At 51.3% G+C, this 13,018-nt stretch overlaps 1 protein-coding gene across 8 annotated transcripts in view; it reads right to left on the reverse strand.

The window, feature by feature from the left end:
• Positions 1–13,018, reverse strand: part of PKNOX2 (PBX/knotted 1 homeobox 2) — a 280,687-nt gene that overhangs the window by 87,965 nt on the left and 179,704 nt on the right. For 6 of the 8 annotated variants that reach the window (XM_072953787.1, XM_072953784.1, XM_072953785.1 and 3 more), the window contains one exon: positions 2,233–2,340. The exons of the other annotated variants lie outside the window; for them this stretch is intronic. The gene's annotated coding sequence lies outside the window, so the exon portion shown is untranslated. The remainder of the gene's footprint in view (positions 1–2,232; positions 2,341–13,018) is intronic. 8 annotated transcript variants of the gene reach the window in all.

The following is a 13,018-nucleotide window of genomic DNA, read 5'->3' on the forward strand; positions in this document are numbered from 1 at the left end:
CGAGGACAGAGCAGGAGACCAGGGAGGGGGCCTGGGTTCTGGTTTCTAGTGTTAGCGCCAGACCTGTCTTCCAGCAGCCCCAGGGACACACTCATCACTTCCGCCCCCGTTCAGATGCTGCTCCCGGCTCCCCCAGGTCTCCCTGGGCACCTCTGCGCAAACCCCACCCCCAAGCCTCTGACTTCAGGGGGAGGCAGGCAGGCAGGCCCAGGAGAGTACGTGTGTCAGTTCGGGGTTGTCGCTGACACGTGGAGATCATTAACGAGGCTTATTTTTAAATTGTAATTGCAAAATGTAAATGCGCCCCAAACTGATGTGTAATTGCTACCCCCTCCACCCCAGCCCTTCCCCTCTGGTGCCAGCTTTGCAAGGAGAGAATTAGAAAATAAAAAGGGGGTGGATTATGTAAGCAAAATGATTTTAAAAAAAGAGAGCGAGAGAGCTAAGAATCGAAGCGAGACAGCTGGCGGCTCCTCTGATTGCCACACTTCCAGCATTAGCTGCAAAAATTGTCCTTGCCGACTGCACCCATCCAAGCAACAGTGTCAACTCTATGCAGCCCCCAGAACAAACCACACTGGTGCTCACTTGGTTAGACTGTTCCGTGCACAGCGAGTGTGCGTGCGTGTGTGTTCGCGTGAGCGCGTGTGGCGGGGTGGGGGGGAGGCTGGGGTGATGTTTGAGGTTGCCTCTATCTCATTCTTGAATGCCTTCCATTGTGTAGAAGGACGCAGTTCACGGCAGGAGTCAGTGGTCCGTCGACACACTTGCATCCTCCCCCTACTTCTACCGTAGGGAGGGCCAGGCCCCTCCTCCCCCAGGTACTGCCTGTTTAGACTCCAGCCTCAGCAGCATCAGCAGGGGCTGGGGAAGGGGTGTATAGGACTCTATTGGGCTCCCTCTGAAATAGGTAGTTCGGCAGGAGGAAGCTGATTCACTTGCCAGTCCCAGAGCAGTCACTGGACTTGGGCAACGACAACCACCCACACTGGTTCCCCAGGAGTCTCTGACCCTTTGCCCCCTTTTCCTCTTTAACCATCCCCCATCTTCTCCAAGCCCCACAGCCATTGTCTGCAGGGATCTCCTTTCCATATCACTGTGCGCACAGGCTCCGAAGATCGTTGAAAAGACTGTCCCCTAAGTGGGCACTTGGGGTGAAACCCTGACCCCTGGGATCCAGCCTTTCCTTCGGCTTTCACCTCGAGGGGACCCGGCATGCCTCAGTGCTCCCTACCCCGTAACACACCCCGAACACAGGGCTCCCCTAACAGCCAGGGGGCACAGGGAACAGACGACCACGGCTGGCCAGTTCTGCCGCTGTTGGATGGGCCATCCCCTTGAATATCTGGGGCTTCTCTAACCACCTGCCTGGGGAGATTCACTTTTCTGGTTGTCTCTCTTCCTCTTCTCTTGAGGGAAACCAGCTTTTGTGAGGAATTTGGCAATTGTTACTGCCTCCAAAATGAAGACTGAGGAATTAGAAGGTCATGGCGGCCCTAAGACATCAGAAAAACGTACAAAATCCTGGGCAGGGTCCTTTGGAGTTGGGGCCCAATCTCACCATAACAGACCCAGCCCTTATCATGGCATACTGGAAAGAAAAAAGGCTTGTTTTGGATAACTGACTTCCAAATCCCTGCCTATACAGATACTTAGGTCTGTGAGATCATGAAGTTACTTAAGGGGATTTAAAAAACCCTATCTGATAAGAGGATTAAGTGAGATTCTCCATTCAGAAAGCTTTATACACTCCGAGGAGCTATTTCTCATAGTTCATGACAAACCACTGGGATGCAGTTTCCTCTGTGTTCATCAGAAACACTTGGGGTGCAGATTCCTGGTCTGAACCCGGACTCGCAAATCAGGAACCCCGGTGTGAGACCCAGGCACTGAATTTTCCAGAAACACCCCTGCTGATAACGCTCGCTCCAGAGGGTTGTACAAGTGTTATCATCATCATAGTGTCAGCAACAGCCCATCCGTCTGTATCAACAACAGTCTATTGTTCATGGAGTATGTAGAAGAAAAGAGAGGTGCCCAGGGACCAGGCACAGTCCCGTGCTGTCCTCCAGGAGCAAAGACGTGGAGAAATCATGCAGGGCTGTGCTGTCGAAGGTTGTGTGTGCTAAGTGTCAGCTAATGTTATGGGCTGGTTCTCGAGGTTTTCAGAAGAAAAGAGAATCTGCCTGGAGGGTTTAACTAAGTGTTAAAGGATGGAGAGGCATTTCTTACTGTTCGGGTGATCCTGGCGGCCTCTAGGATGGGCCTCAGGAGACTTGCTCCCCTCTTCTCACTTCCAGCTGGGCCAGAATGCCTTCCTGCCTGCTAGAGCCAGCGCACCTGCAAAGAAGGGCAGAGAAGTGCTCGGGGCGGGGGATCGGGGGAAAGAGGACCCACCTCTGTCCCCCCCCACTCCAGGGCTGGCGGGAAGGGGTACACTCTGCGTGCTCTGCAGGCTTCCTACCGCATGCACCATTCAAGCCCCTCTCCTCAGTGGCCGCTCAGCCCTTGTCACAGTGGGAAGTGCCCTGTGGTCACCTGTCTGGTCCCCTGGCACCAGACATATAGTCAGCCCTCTCTCCCTGCAAGTGTGGGCTGGTCCCTGAGTGAAGCTGGGTCCTGGGGAGCCACAGCTGGCTTTTTGTTCTAAACTGTAGGGAACTCAGAGAAAGGGTGGCAGTTGCAACTTGTGCAGGTGTGCAGATGAAGTTTCAAATGGTTTCCCTGCGGGGAGGCTTTGGCTGGGGGTCTGGAGAGACACTGATGGGCTGGAGGGGAGGGTGCCTGCGGGCAGCGGGGAGGAAGAGTCAGGGGGTAACGGACCCAGGCAGTGGAGGACAGCCTCGGCCTAAAGGGGAATTTGACTGCACAACTTACTTATTTACTTTTAGATTAAAGTGGATTAATTTTGTTTCTCAATGTCTGAAATGCACCAAGTGTCCAGAAATGAGGTTGGTGGTCAGCACCAGTGTAAGGCCTGGCCTGGCACTTCCCACTCACAGCAATTTCTCCCTGTGGATGGAGTTGCTGATTTGACTCCAGTGAGGCTGCGCTTGGGGCCAGGATGGTGGGGTCATGGGAAGGGAGAGGGGGCTGCTGATGCCTGGGCTGCATTTTCAGGGCAGCAGCAGGGAGCATCTCCAGCCAAGAGCCCCAGCCCTGCAACCAGAGGTAAAAGCATCTTTAACATTCACAACTCCTTCCTAGTTAACACCATCTTAGTCTCCCTGTAAAAACACATTTGCACCTCAGTAAAGAATGTAATTAACTAGTGACATGACAACAGGAGGAGCTAAACAGTGGCCGGGCTGGGAGCTGCAGTGGGAAATGGAAATTCAGACATTTGCCTCAACAAGACTTTCCTGCCTCCCTCTGGGGGTGTGTGTGTGTGCGCGTGCGTGTGCACTGCTGGAGGTGAGGGTGGCAGAGACACAGCTTCCGGGATCCTGTGTGAACTCCTGGCTGCAGGGAGAGGAAGTGGGGGAGCTAGGAGATGGGATGACTGGAGAGGAGCACGTGGTTAATGAATTTCCACTAAAAAATCTCTCTGGGTTGAAATAAAACCCCCTTCCCCACATGGGGCCCAGATTCCTCCCAAGGAGGGATGATGGATAGGAGATCCATTCAACGTGGCAGAAGGCTCAGGCCCCCCTGGCCATCACCCACCCAAGAGATCAGGACCGAGGGAGAGGATGCTGTGAGCACCGAAGCGCCCCCATCCCAGCCTCTCCTCCTCCACTGGCCTTGCCTGTGACTTCTGTGAATGATTCCTGGTTCTCCGGTCCCCCGGGCAGCAAACCTGGGGGACAAGTCCACTTCCTCCCTTCCTGAGCCCCATCTCATGTTCCCTCTCCATCATTCCCCCACATCCCAGCTCTTTCCAGTCTGGGAGGAAGATGGTCTTCTCCTTTCCATTCCCAGTGATACACCTGGAGAGGGCCCTCATCCCTGGCCACGGCGGCCAAGTCCCTCCTCCTCTCTGCTGTTCGCCCCTCCAGCCTGTTAGCTGCCTTGGGACTGAGCTTCCCAGGCAGAGGGCTTCATTTTGCATCCATCCAGGGCCTCGGACTTGCCAGACACTGTCCGGGATGGCCTTACAGTCGTGCCACCTCCTACTCCAGAATTTTCAGTGACTCCTTACTCATGGAAGGCACCTCCGGTGTTCACTGGCCACGCTGATTAAGTGCAGCCTGGCCCCTGTCCTCCCTAACTGCCTTCTGAACTCAGCTTCGACCCTTCACCGTAGGCTTGCTACTGCCATCCACACACAGCCCTTTCGTTCTCCAAATCCGTCCCACGACCTCCCACTTGTCTTACTGCCCCAATTCTACATCTCTGCTGGACAAGAACCTTATCACTCTTCAGTGTTCAACTTGAACATTCTGGCTTTTTCCTCTACAGCCAGACGTCATTTGACCTCCTCTGTGTTTCCAAGTAACATATTTGTCACCCTCCGAAAGCTCTTGCCAGGTTCTGTTTCATGCTATAGTTAATCTTGCATCCCTCTCGTCTCTCTCCAAACTGGAGGCTCCTTGTGGGCAGAGACCGTGTCTTATAGCTGTATACTTTTTCATTTTGCAAAGTACTTTCATATGTAGTATCTTCTCTAACTCTTAAAACAATCTTAGAAGGCGATATGTTAATATAATAACTTAATTTTTATTACCTTTATAAATAATATATCCTTATTGTACAAAATAGATACAGAAGAAGGAGAAAATTTTAAGTTAGCTGTAGTCCTATGATACAAAGATAACCACAGTTAATATGTAGAGTGAGACGCTTTTTTCTTCAAGACAGGATCATACTCTACACACTGTTTGTTCTGTAAGCAGCCTTATAAATTTAGTGACGTACTGTAAATACCTTTGCACATAAGGGAAACGTACACAATAATCTTAGTGACACATGGCATGCCACTTACGGATGTACTCCAATTACCCAGCCAAATTTCTATTATTTGTTGTTTAGATTATTTCCAGTTTTTGTCATTAGAAACACATTCTTGCAGCTGAGTTTTGCTCCAGACTTGATGATTGTCTTAGGGTAAGTTTCTAGATGTGGAGTTGCCAAATCCAAAGGTGTACTCATTTCAAAGAATTTTTACAAATTACTTGGAGAAGGTCACGCCGATTTACATCGTATCTGGAGTTTATGAGAGATGCCTTTTTCCCTGCCAGGTAGCTGATCTCATTTTATCGAGGTGGATAATAAGGCTTAGGAAAGTCAAGCGCTGGGTTTGCCTAAGAAAACAGCCCACAAGCGGCATGTCTTCTGACTCCAGACCTTTTGTTCTTCCCCCTCCCCCGCTCCCTGCCCCACTTCTCTTTGCTCCTATATTTCTTACCAATCCAGAGAGGGGGTCTGCAGTAGTAAGTGCTGAGTAAATGTTGGGCTTCCCGAAGGAGAAGGCGGAGGCGATGTGGGGATGGGCCATTCCTTGGGGCCCTACTGATGTCAGTGTTCCCTCTTCTGCCCAGGGGTCAGGGCCCTATTTTGGCAGAGGAGAGCTCTGTTCTTGGGTAGCTTTTTACTAGTCTCTCCATCCTCAAGATGCAAACTGCTTCAATTTAGACTCTGTGTATTAAGAACCTACCATGTACCAGGGCCTAGGCGTGCAACGATGAAACACACACACACACACACACACACACACACACACACACACACAGGCAAGCTCTCCCTGTCTTTGAGGTGCTCACTGTCTAGATGGTAAGGACATAACGGTATCTGGTCATTTGTGGACGATGCTGCTTCTGGCTGCTGGCCTCCCATCCTCCGCTTCTGCCAAAGCCCACAGAGCAGGGGCCAGGGCCAGGGTCCGGGTCAGGGTTGCTGAAGGAGGAAGCCCTCTCTGCCTGGTGTGTCCTGCAGCCCCTCCTGCTAAGTGTGTCCTTTCTGTCACTGAGGGGCTGGAGCTCCCTCCCCACGTCCTGCTGCTATGCCTGCTTTTCTGCCTGTCTGTCTGCTTTAGTCTTACCCCTGCCCCCCCTCGTAAGGAGTGGAGCCCCTCAGAGAGGACCAACAGCAGTTTAGGGAAGAGAAGCCCACCCTGGCCACACTCAGGGACTAACAAATACACAGTTGAGAGGGAAGGACGGTCCCCAGTGACACCAGTGTGCCCCATGCAGGGCACTGCCACAGGGCGACACTAGACATAGATGTCCCCTTTCCCACACTGACAACTGCCTAGTCCCCCCAGCCTGGAGAAAGCTTCAAGGCAGAAGTACATTCGGTAATCTCCTTTCTGCCAGCTGTTCCTCTGAGCATCACAAGGGCAACTCACAGGACCGAAGGCACTGAGACACAGGAAAGAGCCTGCAGCCCTGGAGGTGGGGGGACAGTGAGGTCGCCCTCCCCCCATGCTCACACTGGCCTTGCCCCAGGGCGGGCCTTGGGGGCGCCAGAGAGAATGTCAGCCCCTCTCTTTCGTCCTGTACAAAGTCCTCCTCCCCCAGAGGCTGGCAGGCGCCTGTGACACAGCTGCCCTGATCCCAAGGCTGGGCTGGGCCCAATTAACAGGCAGCCTGACAGACAGGGAGGCGGACAGAGAGACACAGAGAGAGAGAGATGGATGGGAAGACACGGGCCCTGTGTGACCTGATGGCCCAGATGTTTCAGGGACAAAGGAGGAAGCAGGCTCTTCATCTTGAAGATAATGTCCCTTCTGTCCCCATAAGATCCCCAAGAAATGGAGTGGCCCCGCTCCCGCTCTTTAGCTCTGATCAGGCTGCCCCCAGGTCATTTCATGGGGCACGCCCTGACCTCTGACAGCCCAGCAAGCTTCCCCAGAGAACGCCTCTGCTCGCTTAGCCACTTACACTCTTTGCGGATGAGCAGGACAGCAGTGAAGACTGAGCCTCTGGCTTCTCTGGGCAGAAGCCCAAACCAGAGGCCTGTCCCCTGTCCACTTTGGGGGTGTTGCCCCAGCCTGCAATCTATCCCGGGAGCAAACGACATCAATGTCTTTGTCCTCACTGATCTCACTCTGGAGACCCTCGCAGGCCCTTTTGTTGCATAAGTGCCGTGATGGAGGTGTGGTTTGCCTACCAGGTCCCTGGGGTGTTTCCCCAAGGGTATAGCTCCTCCTACTTCCCTGCGGGGTGAGCAAGCTAAGGAGGCAGATAGCTGGTCCCAGTTCTGCCAAAAATTTGCTGTGTGATGTTGCACAAAACCCTCCACTTCTTAGAATTCTGTTCCATCACCGTCATCATCAATTCGCACCGCTGCCGTCTGTACACAAGAGGCGGGACCTGACAGGGGGCCCTGTTCTCCGACTGCTGGTGATTAGCTGTTGCAGTCAGTCGTCCCCAAGAAAGCCTCAGATTTCACCAGAGCCATGAGGCTGATCTCAAAGAGACCAGACTCCAATTCTCTAGGAAGGGAGAGCGCCTCCATGGAAGCTAAAATAGTTTACAGACTGGCTTATACTGTTTCTCCCCGACTCAAAAATCTGTAATGACTTGCCAGGACCTATAAAGACAAAATTCAAGTTTCTTAGCCTCCTTTCTTGTCCTTTGTAATCAGACTCAACCTACCTCTCTTACCTAATCCCCTGGTCTTTCAAACCTGAGCCTTTTCTCCACCTGCACCAGGCTGCCATGGTTTTACAGATGGTGAAGAGCTAACCTTCACCCTCTGACCCCTTGCTCAGGTCCCCACGCCCCCTGGAGGCCCCCTTTCCTCTCCACTATGCAGGTCCTACCCAACCCCTAAGTCCTACCTTTCTCTGAACCTCTGCAGCTGAATGGAGTCAAGCTCTGGGTCCCCTGCCCTATGATTGGCCCTTAATCTTACTTTGCTTTGTGAGCTTCTGTGTTCCCTGTTAGTCTCAGTCTCCTCAATGTATCACAAATGTTTGAGGACAAGATCGGTGTCTTCAGTCTCTCTTACGCCTTCCACGCGTACCCGGGCTGGTGCTGTGCCCTTGTGGAACATCCAGAGGATCGTTCTTGCCGCGTGAAGAGGAAGCATCACCGGAAAACAGTCAGTCAGACCAGTGCTCAACCAGCTCAGCTAGACGTTGCCTAGTTAGTCATTATCACTTGTTGTCAAAGGCATTACAGTTCTCTCCACTTCAATGTGTCTCTGAATTGAGAGCTTCTGACCACGCTGTGGTTTATTTCATGTGCCTCCTACAGTAAGATGAAGAAGTGAACATGGGAGATAGCACAGTGGGCTGGAAAAAACTCCGAAGTCAGACAGCCTGGATTCACATCCTCCATCTCCCTCTTCCTGGCTGTGTGAACTCTCACTGTTCCTATTTCTGAACATGGGAACAGTAATACCTAACTTACGGGGTGTTTATTGGGGTTTTATGTCATTTGTTACATCAGACACACGATGTGCTCAGCACATAGTAAAGGACTCAGCATCGGCACAGACTGAGCCACAAATGGTGAGTGTCGTTGTTAAAACAATCATAGCAATTATAGTTTGTTTCACTTTTGTTTAGCAAAATCACACTCATCCTTCAAGATTCAGCTCTGTAAAGTTTTCTCTCACGATAAAGTCCAAAGCTCTTAGCCGTGAACTCCAGGTGGTATCTCAGCATATTTTCATTACGTGTTCCCACGGGCGCCCCTCCCTTTTGAGCCCCAAGCTTCCTGAGCACGGTGCTCCTGCTTCCAGCTCTGGCCTCGCATCAGGCTCCACGTGCGCTTATTAAATAGGGAGTGAATGGATGAGCAGGAATGCTAAGAGCAGCCAAGAGACCCGGCAGAATTTGACCACACACAGATTAGAGACGGGTCATGTGGAACCCATCATGGAAAGCACACGTCCCTTTTAACTCAACTAAGACCAGCCCCAAATTTAGTGAAGTCCCTTGGCTTTCCCAGTAGGATTACGTTTCTAAGGGTAACCACCAGCCCCACCGAAGCCTTTTGAAAACCTCTGCAAAGCCCTTCCTGTCTCCATCCCTCCTTTGCCCTCAGCTGGGCTCGGTCCTCCTCCTGTTCCCCGCCATTCCTCCCACAGCGGTCAGACCGTCCAGCCTCGGAGCCCCAGCTCCCTCACCAACCAGCAGCCTGGAGCTGCTGATGGACCCTGGGTTCCCAGTCCAGAAGCTGGGGAAGGTCAGTGCATCTTGGTACAAACTAATCATTCTTTTCATCCCCCATAGAGTGAGCCACATTTTCCTCCCCTCCATCTCCTCTGCCACACCTCAGCTTAGCAACAGCCTGCAAATCAGTCTCCCCGAGGCCTTCCTTATCCTGCACGTGGCTGCCACAGGATGGTTCTAGCAGCCTAGAGCATTCTGTGCAACATTCTCTTAGCACTTTTCCTGCAAAATTCTGATTTCTATTCGCCTACCCTACTAGATTACATAATCCTAAACAGAATGTGTTTGGAGCCTAATGTGTATACCTATTAGGTGTTCAATAAATATTGGCTGAATAAAGGAGTAAATAAATGTATATGTTCAGCAGAGGATGTGCAGAATGTATGGCACACAGCCTGCTAATGTCCCTTACAAAGAACTGTGTCGCCCAGTTTATTATTTAATCTTTGCAGCGACCCTTCAAAGGAGGTGTTACTAGTCCTATGTTTAAAAGGGGGAACTGAGGTTAGAAAAATGACTTGCCCAAAGTCACAAAGCTGGTTAAGGGGGCGAAGTGAAAAGGCAGAGTCCAAGGGTGGTCTCCTCCACACCTCTGCCCACCTGCCCGCCTGCCCGCCCAGCCAGGGAGAGGATGCAAAGAGGCTGAACTGCTTCTGCTCTGCCTCACTTGGGAAATAAACAAGAAGAATTCTTCCTCTCATCGTTTGGTGAGTCGGTGACATTTCGTTTGACAAAGAATCTAGGAAAAGCCTCTCCTGGGACCAGTTTTGGGACTGGGCTGTGATAATATTGCTTTATTGAAAAAGGATGCTAGAAACTGAGCTCCGGATGGCCTTTTACATGGAGTAATTTATGCAGGAAATGAGAAATAATTTTTTAAAAAGAAACACACATTGATCTACACATGGTCACAAAGAGAGAAGTGATGATAACACACACACACACACACACACACACGAATAATATCAGAGACACTGCCACCGACAAAGGCACAAATGCCAGTTCTTGGTCACAATCATGGCCACACACCCCATAAAAACGCCAAAAGACTGCTGGTGGGACCAATTCAGAGCCTGTGGACACACCCACTTGCAAAATAGTCTGATGGCTCTGACCCCCTTCCATGTCTTCCATGGGAAATTATGATTTTCCCCACACGTGTAAATTTGAGTTATTAAGGAACGCACAGGAAGCATGACATTGAAGAAATTAATCTCTCTGTGCCTCCTTGCCCTTCTCAGGGCCCTGTTCCCTCCCGCAATGATCACACTGAGCCTGGAGATGCTGCTGACCAGATGACTTGCACCCCAGGCACAGGTCTCCACTCCAGGATTCTTGCTGCGTGCCTTACAGAGGTTTCAGTCAAAACCAGTTCGTAGAGGACAGCAAAGGAACCATAACAAGGCTGGGGAATGAAACACCTGTAAAATTCTCATTCAGACGCCTCTCAGAAATAAATCTCAGATATGGAAGGGATGGGACTAGGATTTTGTTTAAAAACGTCTCCCTCCCTGGGTGAGTTTGTGAAGGGCTGGGATTCACAAGGATACCTGAAAGCCAAGAATGTGCCCCCCTCCAGCCATGGTGAGTTTCATCTAGGCTGAGAGCTGCAACTAGAGTCCCTGTTCTTGTGAAATCAGCACCAGGGAAGCTCTAAGAGGCCAGGAACAGCTCTGGGAGCCGGGACACCCGGCTTCTATCCAGAACTTTCCTCTATTCACTAGGGATGTGACCCTGGGCACCTCCCATCACCGCCGGAGCCTCAGTTTCTCATCTGTGAAGGAAGAAGTTTAGAACTGGATGGTCACTTCCGCCATGGTCTCATCAGGAGACCTTGGCCAAGTGCTAATGAGACTTCACACAACTGTATATGCATGGCGATTATACATTACAGAGCACATCCAGCCAAAGCCGTTAGCATTTTGCCTGAGTTTGACAGTGCCTTTGTGGAGTTACTAGTACTGGAACCAGTATACCCATTTTACAGACAGAATAATCAAAACGGGGTCTTAAAGTATCTTGGCCAAGGTATTGATTCAAATTACATGAAATTCAAATCTTCCCTTGAACATCAATCCTTATTAAAAGGGAAAAAATACACAATATACCTTGAAAACCCTGAAGTCTGCCCTGGGAAAAATTTGTTTCTGTTGCCTAGGTTGGACGTGTTAAGTAACAACTGTGATTTCAAAGCTTCTGCTACCTGTTTGCATGGCTGAGGGTGGAGGCCCAGAGCAGATGTTCTGTCATCTAGGAAAAAGATTCAGTGTCTTTTAGCTGTTAAAGGGGAGGCCAGGCCTGCCCCAGGATGGGAAAGATGAAAGCAAAGGGAGCTCAGTTGTTACCGACTCATTCGGCTGGTGTTTATTGAGTGTCTGCCGTGTGCCAGGAACTCTTCACGACTGCTACCAAAAAAGATAAAAATCTCAGCATTCGTGGGGCTTACATTCTGGTCAGGGAGGAGAGGGGAACGGTGGACAGATAATAGCAAGATAGTTGAATAATATATACAGTGTCAGATAATAAGGGCAAAGGAGAAAAGGTAAAGAAAGGACTGGAGAATGAGGAATTTAAAGCTCCCCCACCAGCTTCCTGGTGAATCTAGTCTAGGACGTCTCGAAGATGGAGGAGCATAAAACTCAGAGCAGAAGGGAGAAGAAAGCAGGTGTTGGTTGGGAGAACAGGTAAAAGGGAGGCAGGCCAGACTGAGCGGGAGAAAACAGTGAGAAACTCCTTCCGTGAGACACGAGGAGGGACGTGGAAGGGCTTGGAAGGCCTTATTTCGTTATCTCGTAAGTGAAGTTCAACTTGTTCTGCTCTCTGCCCTCCACAGAGCCAGGGCCCCCTCTGGCATCTCCTCGGGGGCTGGGACCGGTGGCATTTCCCTTGGCCACAGAGTTTAAGGGGGTGCCCCGAACGTTAGTAATGGAGATGAAAACAGGACCCAAAACCACGCCCTGCCTGGACACTTTAGAATTCAACGCAGAAGGAAGAGTCAGTAATACTGAGCCTGCCGTCATTAAGAATGTTGATGTTTTGTTTACCATGCACGTTTGCTGTTAATTTTGTTTTTTAAAAATATTGCATTAAAATAATATTTCTCTTGATTGCTGAACTTTTGGGCATCCCCTTAAATTTTATGCCTGGGGTGAATGAGCCTGGCAGGCCAAGCCCCCACATCAGTAAAAATCTACAGATGTGGCAGCTTTGAGAGAAAGGGCGGTGCCCACAGTGGGGACAGCTGTGCATGGAGCGCCGAGGAGGCCGCACGCGCAGGACGGAGGGAGAAAGGGGAGCAGGACCTACTCCAGGGCAGTTCCCTGAAGCAAGACAGGACCAGGAGAACCTGAACACCTTCCTCTCTTGGACTCCAGGGGAGATGGACGTTCCGCAGCCTGGGAGGAAACCTCTAGTTGTTCTACAGGGATGTTCACGGGAAAGGCGATCCTCGCACGCCGGGGGGCTTGGGGGACACGAGTGGTGGCAGGTGGCTAGCTGCTCTCCCTTCCAGCTCTGCAGCTAAGAGTCCAATGCAATAATTAAATGGCGAGGGCACCGGCATCCTGTCCACTGGGAGTTGTGCAGGCAGAGTTGCTGGGCTGCCCCGGGAGATGTGATCAGCAGGCCCGCCCCGTCGGAAGGGGAGGGGAGGGAGGTCTCTACTTGCCTTCACTCCACGGGAAAGGAGAGGGTAGCACCTTGTCACAGGGCCTGCCCCAGAGAGTGTGAGGCCCCTGAGGACAGGGGGAGGGAGGGGCATCTGTCCAGAACATAAGGGAAGATTCTGAAGGAGGAGGCCAGGGTCCGGCACGCCAGCTCCACAGACCTGCCTCCAAGGGAGGCCCCTGGGCCCACAGCCCATCCGGTTTCCTCACTGCTGCTCCCACCTTCTCTCCAGTGCCTTCCAAACCCTCGGACCTTAGATGTGTTCAAAAACATTATTATTATTGGAAA

The sequence above is a fragment of the Vicugna pacos genome, chromosome 33, assembly GCF_048564905.1.
Source record: "Vicugna pacos chromosome 33, VicPac4, whole genome shotgun sequence".
In the NCBI taxonomy this organism is placed as follows: Eukaryota; Metazoa; Chordata; class Mammalia; order Artiodactyla; family Camelidae; genus Vicugna; species Vicugna pacos.